Source organism: Miscanthus floridulus, chromosome 4, assembly GCF_019320115.1.
Source record: "Miscanthus floridulus cultivar M001 chromosome 4, ASM1932011v1, whole genome shotgun sequence".
NCBI classification, from domain to species: Eukaryota; Viridiplantae; Streptophyta; class Magnoliopsida; order Poales; family Poaceae; genus Miscanthus; species Miscanthus floridulus.
The window spans coordinates 118,762,786-118,776,758 of NC_089583.1; the positions used below are offsets into that span (position 1 = coordinate 118,762,786).

General features: G+C 44.8%; 1 pseudogene; it reads right to left on the reverse strand.

Moving 5' to 3' along the window:
- Window positions 1-10,392: 10,392 nt before the first annotated feature.
- Window positions 10,393-13,693, reverse strand: LOC136550524 (uncharacterized; annotated as a pseudogene).
- Window positions 13,694-13,973: the final 280 nt, after the last annotated feature.

Sequence of the window (13,973 nt, forward strand, 5' to 3'; positions counted from 1 at the left end):
TGGACGCGGGCATGAGCGAACAGCAAGCAGAAGCGATGAGAGAGGTATATGAGCTGTTTGGTTGGTGCATTCCTAGGCATCCTCTGATCTAAACATGTATCTCAGCCTTAGGCACTGAAAATATAATCCAATGCTTGTGAGAGTTGCTTATCCAGACAGGTTTCATATGTCCCATAATGCCTGGTCAGTGGGCTAAATGAAAGTAAAAGGAGAATGCAGCAAGTAGATAAGTTTTTTTTTAGAGAAAGCAAGTAGATAAGTTTATATATGCTCATGTTGCTCATGGATTGGAATTTTGTTTAAAAGGGTATCCTTTATTAAAAAGGGCTATTCGTCATGTTGATTTACCTTCTTGTGGATTGCAACATTCCTGATGAATGGTGCTCGATGATCAGGCTCGGTCCTGCCAATTTATAGACCTGGAGCGAAGCTACAACGATGGACCCTTTAATACAACTCTAATAATATAGTGACGTTTCTAATAAATGTAATGCATACTAATTATTTTTATGAAACTAGTTATACATCTTATCTTACCTTAAAATTTTCTTCTAACATTTACTGCTGCGAAGTCATTGATGATGGCCTCAATATCGAAGGGAGTGTTCGGCCGAGCTGGATTATTTACTGTTCATGCTGGAAAACACTATTTATGTTGGAATGTTGTGAGAGAAAAACACTGTTCCGACTAGAAAAATAAGCCGAACAAGCCGGCTTAAAGTGCAGCCGAACAAGCTCGATCCACAGCAACTATTGCCCACTCATCTGGATTTCTTGTAGTGCTTGTATTACTCTTAAAAATTTTATCAATAGTTCCTCTTTGTGATTCTATCAAGCCCTCTATCCTTCTTTTCTTTTTTCTTTTCTCATTTTATGCATGCTTTTTGGGTAACATGAGTTCACCGTAAATTTAGAAAAGTAGTAAGTAATTAAAAAATATGTCATACTAAATTCAACATGGTTGCTGCACCATATGGGATTCCTAAATCCCAAATCTAAAGAAGTAAAGAATAAAGATTGGGGACAAGAGCAAATATTGATTAGGGGGGCTTGGCCGCTTAGGGCCAGTTTCTTAATTCTTACCTCCGTATACGAAGACCAGGAAGCCAGGAACAGACGGAAGTGGATGCCGCCGGCCAGCGGCCCCTTGCACTCGAGATCACCAAGACACATGGGATCGCTCGCTGCTCGCAGCCTCGCACGAGAGTCGGCGAGTCGCTCACTCGCGCAGGAAGGCGGAGTCGTGGCCGCGCGGCGGAAGGGCACGGGAACGCGGAAGGCGAGCAGAATCGACGCGGAGTCAGCTCGTATGCCTGGTTCAGCTGTTCCTATGGGCCATAGACAGAATACTACTTCTACTTGACATTTGGGGTTGGGCCCCTGGCCTCGAGGGCCCAGTGCGGCGGCCCAGCTCGAACACCCCTAGGGCCGGGCCTGTCGATGATTATTCTTTGTTTCCATTTTAGAGGGCTACAAGCTCAAAAGTACATATGAAACCGACCAAAGGACTTGTGCTTGCTTTGAGAATATGAACAATCGTTGTTAAAGTCAGTCAATGCAAAGTGGGGGACTTGCTTGGTGGAGCACCCATGGCCTGGGTTCGAGCCCACAGGTTTCACACTAGGTTTTTTCTATTTTCTTTGCAGCATCGGACGTAGATGCTTCACAATAGTCAAAGTATCGTGCCCATCACGCTTGGAGTCTGATGATCTTCAAGTATCTCTCAGCCACGTGTGTCTTCAGGTGAAGTGGGCCTAGTTTGTGTTAACTGTGCGTGCGTGCATGTGGTGTACGGTGTAAGTTTGTACGTAAGTTCAAATACTACAATATGTACTTGAACTATTGAGGCATAAAAATACAAAATATGAAAAATAATATATCCCTCACTCCATCTAAAATATAAGGAATTCTAAGCCCTGTTCTAATTCAAGATTTCTTAAAATTTGACTAAATTTTAAACAATAATAATATTTAAGATTTTAAATGAACATAGTCAGACAAATTGGTACATATATTTTCATACTTTTACCGTTTGGTTTTGGTAGATATCAATTCTCTTCTTTATAAATTGGTCAAACCTGTAATAGTTTGAGTTACGATAAGCTCAAAGAACCTTAAAATTTGGGACGTGAGTGATGTGACACACTTTAAGTGAAAAAGGAAAGAAAAAATAAAGAAAGAAATGTGCATGTGTAACAAATCCCCTCTTTGTATGATAACGCCTTGGTAGGCCTAGCTTTATCGAACAAACATATGCCATGCAAAGAGAACTTTTAGATGGTCACTTCAGTCTCAGCGACCTCTCATAATCAAAGATGCAAAGTCTAATCTGTCTCTTCCATGATGTTCTAGTTAAGATTCCAAATTGCCCAAATTTATGCTTCCAGTGCCACTTGTCACCGTTCATTTGTTTATTCCCTTATTAATCTATAGTATAATTATATAAGCCTGTCCGCCGCGCCTAATCATCCGTCTCATAAGCTCCCTTCACAGCAATTTCGGAATCTCGGCCATGGAGATGGTTCACGATGACAAGAGAATCGTTTTGTCATGGCAGAAAGATGCATGCAGCTTTGTCTTACTAATAACTTGGATTGGGTTGGTGACCAAGTAAAAACAAGGATGGTACAACATTTCATCGTAGTAGTTTCTTAATTGTACACCACCGGACTTGGCCAACTTTTGAAAAGGACGTATATAGAAGCCAAAAAACTATCTTTGGACTTGACGCGTTTTAGCCATTCCAAGTATATTGTTTCAACTGATAAACGTTAATTAGTTCGAGGGTTTGGACAATAGAAGAGAGGGTATGCATGGTTGAGAAATTTTTTATTTGAGTAATAATATTTCAAACAGTGCACTTGGACTAGGAGAGAATCTTTCCTATCACATAAGACCACACGTGGTTTGGAATCCAAATCTCATCCACAAGATAAAAGCACTGAGAGCATCCCATCGGTGATCGCTAGTACACGTCAGATTCTTGCCGCGGTGGAGGTAAGATAAAGCAAAAAGGTGAAGTCGCTAGCGACGAACACTTGCTAGTCTATTTGCTCATGTTCCAAGGATGCACCTGCTGCGCGTGTTTCGTGCATCCGACTTATTCGAGCCAGACTAATAATACAACTTACAACTCGTTGTATAAATCTTTATCATCTATCTCTCAGCCCACACATATAATATTGAGCTCTTCTCTTACAATTTTTTTTGTTCCCATGCATAAGCTAACTATAGGCTTACCGTCGTTTTCCTCCTCTCTATCTCTCTCCTCTTTTTTTTCTTCCACGCCTCGGCAGTTAGTTATACTTGCTCTTACTCATCACGGAGTATTTGTAGTTGTCGAGAGACAAATACTCTGGACCTCCGTTTCTCGAGAACTGTAAACTGTTGGATGGCAAAGGTCCTGTTCGCTCGGAGGAATTTGCATGAATCTGAAAGAATTTGGGGAAGCGTGAACAGTATTTTCAGTCATAAACAGTGAATTCCGGCTGGTTTTTGCACCAGCCGAACGCGTCGTACAACATGTCACTTTTTCCCATGCCTTGTTTAGATTGCAAGTTTTTTCACTCTCTCTCCATCACATCAAATCTTTAGACACATGCATGGAATATTAAATGTAGATAAAAAAATAACTAATTACACAGTTTAATTGTAAATTAGGAGACGAATCTTTTGAGCCTAGTTAGGCAATGATTAGATAATAATTGTCAAATACAAACGAAAATGCTACAGTACCAAATACTAAATTCTAACCCCAATCTAAGTGAGGCCCCGGTTACTATTTCAAGGGAAAGGGATAGCGTGTATCGGAGACTTTTTTCGGGAGACTGAGTAAATGCTGCATTTATTATCTATTTATTATACACTATATACGGCTGAATTAAATACAGAGGAACAAATGAGAGAAGAAGGCTGCCCCGCTTTTGCCTTGTGAATATTCTGTGCAGTCCGGTACGGCTGTTGGGTGGACTCCGCACCCGGCTCGCATCAGAATCCGGCGGGGATGTTGGCCTTTTAATAAAAAAGTCAGAATGCGCCGTGAATTAACTGGGCAAATGATGGCATGCATGCGTGCAACTTGTTGGAACGGTAGTAGGTAGCGAAGAACAGAAGACGGAAGAAGCTTGGGCTCTTCTGGAATATACAAACGGGTTCCTTTGGCCATAACGTCACTCTGGTGACCATCGTTCTCCAGTTACAGTGTTTATTAGGAGTACTGCACTAGTGTCAACTCGAAAAGCCTTGGGAGTTCCAATAGCGGCAGCCGTCGCTGACCTAAGTGTCTGGGTTACGGAAAGAGTAGGCGGCCAAGTACTCGTACACTTGCGTTGCTCTGAACATACAGTACCTGCTGCTGTTTTTCTATCTCCCAGTGTTATCTGTTACGGACTTTGTGGTTTGGGCTGTCCCTGCAGTAAACCAAAACCGGGACCGGCGGCCATGGAAGTTTGGCCGTGCGGATTTGTACATGGAATACGTACAAATCCGCACGGCCAAACTTCCATCGAGACATGATCTTCTCTGTCACACTCACGCACTTGTGACAAAGGAAAAAGGAGGTGTTCAGAGCCGAAAGGCCCTTCATAGCCCATGGCACTTCACATCCAGTCAAGAGCTTTGCTTGGCCAGGTCGGCAGCTTTGTCCGAAAACAGAAAGGGAAGATACAGGTTACCTGAACAGACGGAGCAGAGTGGCAGAGGCAGAGCAGGTGCCTGAAACTTGAAGCCCCTTTTGTTCCTGTCTTGTTTACCGCCGCCGCCGGAGCCGGCACAGGTCGCGGCGTGCGAAAACCGCTGACACGGAGCGCTCGATGCGGGCAGGCAGGTGATCCACCGTCCACGCCGCACGCCGGAGTAGTACTACGCGGCAAGTGCAGTGCACTGGAGCGGAGGTGAAGATCTGTTTCGTCGTGCCGTCGGGTGGATTATTCCGGCGGCTCCCTACAGCCGCACAACACAAGCGTCAATGTTGGCAATGCCGGCCCGGCCCGGCACGCCAGGGGCGGCGGCCCATCCTTCCCCTTGCGCGCGTGTCGACCTGGTTTGCCGCTCCTGTGTGTGTGGCCGCGGCCATCTTCAGCTCTCAGCAGATTGGACCATGTCCTCTCTCTCTCACACACACTAAAAAAAAAACAGATTGGACCACGTTTGTGCCATGTTTGGACCATATTTGTAGAAAGGTGCCATTCTCTCAGCTTAATGGACCATGTTTGTAGTACTTAGGGCGTCCTTAATGGCAACTTTTAAATAGCCAGCTAGATGTGGCTTAGAAATAATAAAAAAGGGACACTATAGTAGAGAGTTATGTAAACTATGATAGAGTTGTTTCTGGAAGATCGTGCTACACTAGGTATTTGAGAGTTGCTGGCTATTTGATCTCTCTCCATGATAACCAACAGAATTCTTCCTAGACTAACTATTTTGGGAACCATTGGGGACGCCATTGCTTAGTGTAGAAAGGCATCCACGGTCCACCTGATAGGACCCTACCGCTACTCTCAGTGTGATGTGTGATATGTGATGCACTCGTTGTTGGTTGTTTGGTCTTCAACAACGGCCATTACATTTGCCTTTTGCATGCTTAGAGTCGAGCGGCCGCAGTGCTTCAGAGAGACAGAGACAGAGACACTCATATGTACAATACCTAAAAGTATGGTATATATATAAACGGGTTGGAAGAAATGTTTCACTATTTAATATTGCATAGAAATAGAAATTGAAATACCTACTCTTTAATATTATATATAGAAATAGAAATACCTGATTACATGAGTTTATACAACCATAGCTATCACAAGAACTCGACGTTATTCAAATTTAAAATTTTAGAGAATACCAAGAAACTTAAAATTACTATGAACGTGTCAACATATTTCTATGCAACCAAATTTTAGTATTTATCCCTAATGCAAGAGATTCTATGAACAGAACCTTTCACACAAACATGCGGTGATTCAAATTTTAGAAAAGAAGAGAACTATCACGATTTTCTATGCTCACGCTCATGGTATAACACTTGTAACTTTACAAATTTAAAATATTTCAAAAAAAAATATTCATAATGGATTTCAAATTCTGCAAAAAAAATACGACATTCTAATGATGGCAACTATTTTTAAATTGGATGCTTTGTTGAAAAATTATCGTTAAAAATAGAAGAGGATTAAATTGGATTGCATGCATGTGCATCTTTACATAGAGACGTTTCTACACGAATACTGTTGTCTATGCTTAGACAGATGCTAGTTAGAGGTCCATGTGAAGCACTTTTTTCTCTGCTTCTAGATAGAACAGATAAAACCACAAAGCAACAAATTTTTCCAGCCTCCTTTCTTTTTCATGTAGTTTTCTGACCTCTATAAAATTTACCCGTTTAAAAGGGTGGACAAAGATCGCTGCGTGGCATACTGACATTGTATGAAAATTTAAGGCAACACAATAATCAAAGCTACGAGGGGGGCACAAATGATAGAAGTATATGGCCCTGTTCGCTTCGCTGAAAAAACAAGCCGAAACACTATTCCGGTCAATTTGTTGTGAGAGAAAAATACTGTTCTGACTGGAAAAAACAAGCTGAAAAAGATGGATTATAAGATAAACGAACACGGCCATATATATACTTAGGTATCTCTTCTCATCTCGAAACCACACAAAATGGAGAAAAGACTGACTCCGCCAGGTGGATGGAAAAGTACATGACAGACACCGACACCTTCCCACCACAGTTTTTATTCCGCACCGCACCTCCCACAAGCTTAGCAGCGTAATAGAACATAGGCAGTGGTTTGTGAGCTTTTCTGAATCTGTCTCAAATCTGTTAAAACTCTACAACTTTGTATTTCCGTTGCTATCAATGGAAATGGGGAGGTTCCTCGTGTAAAAAAAAAGAACACCCTCAAACACTGGAAAAGTTGTCTTCCCTAAAAATTATTTGGGCACAAGAGGTGAACCGGTTCGTTATCTTATCCTGTTCCCCTTGTTCTTTGGAAATCCACATTCAACAAAATTCGGTATAAAGACCGCATCACAGGACTTGCAGTCATGTTCCTTAAGAACAACTGCCTGCAAGTTAGAAGCTCGCTCCATCACGGCTCCTATAAATGCCATATGGAATTTTGCAAGTTAGAATCTCTGAATTTTTTACTTTTTTGCTGCTGCTGTTTTTTACTTTTTTGCTGCTGCTGGGCGCCAGAGGGAGGGCGGTGGCCTCCAGTGCTGTTGTTGCCACAAGGGCCCCCCTTTCCACCGCGCGCCGCGCCTGCTGCGGCGATTGCCGTTGGAGGACTTAGGGCCGCCAGCGCCCCCGGAGCCCGTGTTGGATGTGGGTGAGGTAGCACTGGAGGAGTCTGCTGCTGTGGTGGAGACAGCGAGAGCAGTGGCATGGGACTACTCCTTATTCTCCAATGTGAGTTCCTCGAGGATGAGGTCATCGCGAGCCTCCAGGAAGGTGCGGAAGGGCCGACTACGGCGTAGGAGGGCCCCGACGTGGCTGAAGCGCTCGTTGAGGCCACGGATCACGTTAAGGACGAGGGTGTGGTCGGTGATCACTTCGCCAAGAGCCGTGAGGTCGTCAGCCATCTTCTTCAGCCGGCGGCAGTAGTCGGTGACGGAGAGGTCGCCCTGGACGAAGTTGCGAAACCGCGTCTCAAGGTGGATGGAGCGAGCCTCCTGGTTACCGAGGAACTAGGACTCGACGGCGAGCCAGGCATGCCGGGTAGTGGAGCCCTGGGCGGAGATGATCTTGGCAAGGTCGTCGGTGAGCATGGCAACGATCCAAGACTTGACGACGTAGTCCATCCGAGCCCAGTCAGGGGAGATCGGGGCTGGAGGTTCCTCGTGGACGTGGTCCTGAAGAGAGAACTTGCCGAGGATGAGCAGGAACTGATTGCGCTAGCGGTTGAAGTTGCCGGAGTCGACGTCGAGGACGATGGTGACGTGGTTCCGGATGTTGTTGACGGCGACGGCCTGGGAGTGCAGTTGCAGCAGTGCCATGGCCTCATGGAGGAGCATGGCTGAGGCGAGGTCGGGAGGAGACGTCGAAGATGTGCTGGAGGAGGCGCCGCCAGGTGCACCGGGGGCGGCGGCGGCGGCCGCGCGCTCCTTGGCTGCGCGCGCCAGGGCTTCGCTGAGTTGGCTGAGCAACCAAGGAAGGTGTCTCCATCGTGTGGACAAGGCGCCTGCCCTCACTGATGTGTTAAGTTGACATTTTCCAAGATCAAGAGTAGAATGTCATCAACTAACTTGCTTATCATGCCTTCTTCTGTTTGCTGCTGCAAGACCTGCAAGATCACGGACATTTAAATTGTTCTAGTTCAGGCTTTATATGTAGATATTCTTAGGCAATCGAAAGACTTGTTACAGAGATAACATGCATAGTTTAAGACATCTTACATAACATTTTTCTAAGACATATTTTCCAGTCAAATATTTATCGTGCTTTTTTCTGTTCATCCATCACTGATTGTGTGGCAAGTTGGTGTTAAAATTTAAGGCTTCTTCTGTACTAGGTCAATAGAAGTAGTACTAGCGAGGTAAGGCATGCAAAAGGGTAGTATATTGAATCCATCATACACAAGACTCATCGAAATATGCTCATATGCAACAAGTACTACTACTGTAGCATAGGAACGTCTTGATCAACCTCAGCCTAAGATGTTGTTTGGTTCGGCAAGGCGTAAGGGAACGCTAATGCAATCAGTTGCCGGCGCTTTGTTTGGTTCAGCAACGCGTATGGGAACACTAATGCAATCAGTTGCCGGCGCTAGCTGTTACAGGGGAACTGTAAACGCTATTTGTTTTGGTTCGCCGCGTGAGTGGTACCTGTTCTTCTTTCTTCTTGTCCTTGGAGGAGGAGGGTGGCTTCTCCTCCTTGGTTGGCGCGAAGGTCTGGATGCGCTTGGTCTCCGGGGCTGGGGCTGGGGCTGGGGCCGGTGCCGCGACGAGCATTTTGGGGGGCACGGGAGCACGGTTGCGGCCTTTGGTGCCTTGGCAGTGGGAGTCGAAGCGAGGGCCTTGGGCTTGGGCGGCGCCGCTGCGGGAGAGGCGGGGTTGCCTTGTCAGTAGGAGTCGCCGAGGGTGGCAGATGCTGCGGCAGGGACGCGCGAGAGGTTGGGGCGGAGCACGCTGGTGCGAGGAGCAGAGAACCCGGGCAGCCGTGTTGATTTTTGCGACTCCGCGAGGCGATCCCGCTAGGAACCGGGAGGGGAAACAGGGTTGTACTGGGCTCCATCTGTTAACGCTGCTATGGGCCTTAGCCCATAGGCCGTACATGTCTCTCTATGCCGCTTGTTAAGAGCGAGTGTTTGGCTGGAAGGACCCGGAGATGGAACGAGATGAACTTGTTTTTAAAGTGGGTTAGGTTAGAGCCACATGGGAACGGAGTCATCTCACTCGGCATATTCGCTCAAGATACAGAACCAGCTCGTCCCTGAAATTTGGGAGGGCTGGCTTGTCCCACCTGGGATGAGCGCCCTTCGCACAAGCACGCAAGGCGCAGAGGAGATGAGTAGCGCGACCTCCATCGTTCTCCGGAAGTGACGACCCCCATCTCCAGCTGCAGCTACCGTGTGGGGCGAGGCATGGCCACGAGGGCGGCTACGCAAGAGCCGAAGGATAGTGGCGCAGGAGCGAGCCGGAAGGACGACAGTAGGGAGGTGTGTAGGGTGTCGCAGTCGTGCCAAGGGTGTTGCGGCAGGGGGGGGGGGGGGGGGGGGGGAGAGATGTGTGATGCGACCCAGAAAAGAAATAGATAAAGAGTAGGAAGAAAAAAAGCATTGATAGGTGTCTCCCGCTTTTGGGTATCTCACCAAACATAAAAATAGGGATAAAATTATTCTCTCACCCAAACACTAGGGCCATGTTTAGTTCCTCCACTTTTCTGAATTTGATACTATGCAAAAAGAAGATTCCCCGTCACATCAAATTTGCGATACATGCATGGAGTACTAAATGTAAACAAAATCAAAAACTAATTGCACAGTTTGATTGTACTTTGCGAGACGAACATTTTGAGCCTAATTAATCAATGTTTGAACAATTATTACCAAATACAAACAAAATACTACAATGCACTATAGTTCATTGCGTTTCAGGCGGCGCCAACTTTGGCCCGAACTAAACACGGCCTAGATATGACCATCCCATCTTTAACATGCAGGTCCATCCCATCCTAGCTTGTCTCCAACCAGACGCTACCCAACTCCCAAGCTGCTGAGGAGGACAGGGCCCTCCAAAATCCCAAGGACCATAGCGCACTTGGGTACACAGAGGAGTGACAAGCCTTCTCTTTTACCACTTTTTATTTAATTTTTTTAGATGATGGAAAATGTTTCGGCTTCTACCTTATCAAGATAAGGCATCAATCCAAAATTATTACAAAGACAGCCGCAGCTAAACTCGCTCGCAAAGTTGTAGAAACATTGTGACAGAGTTAGACATTATTGACCAATCCTAAAAAAACAACGTCCATCCATGATAGGCAAAAAAATTTTTGCATAGCTACTGACTCAAGTTTCGGCAAGCCAGAATGCAGTTCCTGTTGATCCTCAAGTGCATGCATTTCTATTTTCTTTTTGAACGAACTGCTTTGAGTGATAGAGGAAAGTTTTACATCCCGGCTAATAACCCGGTTTACCTAAGCCTACTCTCGTGCCATTACACGTGCTAAATGTTTCGCCCTTGCTAAACATTTAGAGATGCATTTAAATATCAACTATGGGTACATTATAAGACAGATGGTCAAGCAAGCAGGGGTATGGGCGTATCAACAACCATGGCCTGGTTTGTTTCTTGCACTTCTCTCCGTCAACTCCCCTGCTTTATGCAGTGACATCTGAATTGTTTGCTAGCATGCAGCCTGCAGACAAGTTATACAGGAAACGATATAAATTAAGGGTCTTCTAATCTTTTATTTATACAAGAGGTATGATATTCATGTGTAAAACAAACTGGTACATACTTTGCAGGGGTATCACACCGTTTCTTCTTGCGATATCCAACTTCTTTCTGGCATAATCATAATATGTCACTTGTCTTGGAACCTGAAAATCCATTTAGCTTTTTCATATAAGCGAGCGAGATAAAGCTGGCTTGGACATGCATGCATTAAAGGACAGAATAATAAGGATATATGAATCTCAAAAGAGACGGAAAACTAACAATTTTTTTAACAGCTTCCAGGATCACTGAATGGGCTTCGTTTTCTTCAACCTATAGACACGAATTGCATCACTGTATGCAGAGAAATATTTGACTTGGACTTTGACTTTAGGCAAAGGAAAGCTTACCTCTCCATTAAGATCAGCCAGATATTTATCATACTGAAAATTAGAGCATATGAAATAATTAGTCATGTAATGACTAAACGGAGAAAATTCAATGGGATTTTATAGCAAGATGAAGTGAAAAACACTGGACCACATCTACGAAGAAGAGCAACCTACGTTTGTTCTCAACCCACCAGATCTTGGGGCATAACCAAGCTCAATTTTCAATTGGATACGGCATGGGGCACATATGTCTTGATCATGCAATTCCTTCACAACACTTAGAAAACTCATCTAGGAAATGTTGAAGAAAGGAAACTTTTGTCATAAACATGTACAGCTGGAGAAAATGTTAAACAAGGGAACCATAAGTTGTTTAGTTCAGCATCTGAGCCAAGTATCGAACCTTTTCCTTAGCAACCCGTTTCCAAATCTCTAAATAGAGACTAGCAAAATCTTCATATATACTATTACACTTAACGCTCCACAAATATTCCTGCATAAAAAATATAGAATTGTCAAATACCATACACCTGCAGCAACCACTATTAATGTGAGGTAAGGGCATTACATTGAAGCCAGTGTAAATCAAAGTTGGAAGAATATTGTTACAGCCACTAAAAACCAAAGTAGTTATACATTGCCAACGTCTCGTGCCTTAGCCACTAAAAACCAAAGTAGTTATAGAATGTGATGCATGAGATTATAGCAACAATATACATTCAGTTAGCACATTAACCACATGATACTTATTGGGGATGCCTACCTCATGCGTGCTGGCTTCCACGAATTTTCAAGCCACTGCATGTAACAAAAAAAGGCATCAAACAAAGATGACATATAACCAGTTAATTACAGCTGCTCACCAAATTCCTACCTTAGTTTCACTTGATACCGTTTCATAGAACTTGACGTATTCTTGGTCACCTTGGTATGTCATGTAAGTTTTATGATAATCGTCCCAGTGTAGATACTGTGTCTGCACACAGAAAAATTGCCAGTAAGAAATGGCTTGCTAGTAACTGTTAGCCCATAGGATCACCGGCTCAGGTGAGTGAACCACTCACCAATCTTGCCGAGCATCTGCAAGTGTTGCCGAACATCCACTAGCTAAGGCGACCACGAACAAGCGTTGTCCGTCCCCACACACTATGGTTAGAGGTTGAAGAAGAGGGAGAACAGAGCATACACACAGTACAAGACATCAGCGTTGGTCGAAGCCCTGTATAGAAGATGGTAAAACTGAACTCTCTTTACTGAGTTATCGTGGTAGTCTATTTATACAACTCTATCCATCTAGTCCTAATACAGCGCGCATGCTGTAATAGTAACTAGATAACACAGCAGAACTGACTTCTACGCCTGTCTCTGCATGTGGCTACAGTGCGGCAGATGAGCCGTTCGGCGTCTGCCTCTGCAGCGGCTACAGTACCACAGCAGGGGGCCTTTTCGGCGTCGTCTTCCCTTGCTGTGTGTTCACACAAAGAAACAGTATATTATTCTAACAGTAACAGCGCAAGCGGAATCAAATGCAGGTCCAGAAATGAAGTGCATTCATTACTACTTAATTATATGATATATGACTATACCCTACACTTAAATTTCTAGTTACACCACTGCAGTGACTTGCGTCTTGTTATCAGATGAGTGGTGAACATTGAGGAATAGCCTTTGCAAAGTGCTGGACAAGCAAGCCACCACTATCGGGGGTAAACTAATCTTAGGAGTCTAAGTCTACAGGAGACCACCCTTCCACAAAAGCTCTACACAGTCCCAAATTAAAGTTGTTATGGCCACAAAATACGGTTTTACAAGATAAATGAACACTGACATAGTTGCAAGGAGTAAAATTACGTACATCTTGACGAAGAACGAGACGCTGGTAGTCCTGGAAGCCAACAAAGCTGCAGTATTTGGGATCAAAGTACCATTCAAAATCTTTCTCATACCACGCAAAGTATGCCTGGTCCTCAAGAATGGCTGGAGGGTACTCCTGAATCAACTTTTCATCGACCAGTTGCTCAAGCAGTGCTCCCTCTGATATCTATGGAAGGTGCAGAAAGTAAATTAAAACAAACCAGGGTGGAGGCATGAACTCAAATATGCAGAAATAATATTTGCAGTGTCTTCCCACATCCCATGTGTAATGTGTTAGTATTAATAGATACCTTGTGAGCTCTGATGCGGTGCAGGGCAAGCCGTTCATTGAGCTTTTCAAGTTCTTGATCATCGTAGACAGACCAAAAATCATCATCTTCATCAGGGAGACTAAAGTTCAACTTGTCCATATAAACGTGGATCTGTTCTCTGAGCTGAGCATCACTCCAATCGAGGCCTTCGATTTCTCCGTCGTTGACAATCTTGTCCGGTTGTTCACCATGGTCCGATGTAACACCAACGGGATCCGTGGGAGCAAGCGAGCCCTGCATTCCTACCGTCCGAACCGCCGCTGCAGCAACACAGCACCTTGCCCGTCGGCCCCCAAATCTTGAGAGGGCGAGGGGTTCTTGTTCCTACTCCTCTGATCCCTACCGTCTGCCAAGATCGAGAGGCAGGGTCGTCTTCATTTCCTACGGGTTAGGGTTGAGCCTAGGGCAACTCTCCTCCTGATATCCGTGTTCCGTGCCTTGAGGCCTGATGAGATTCGGCGGGCGCTCCAGTGCGCTCAAACGTTTTGCTTTTTTAACTGTTACGAGGTTCCCGTAAGTT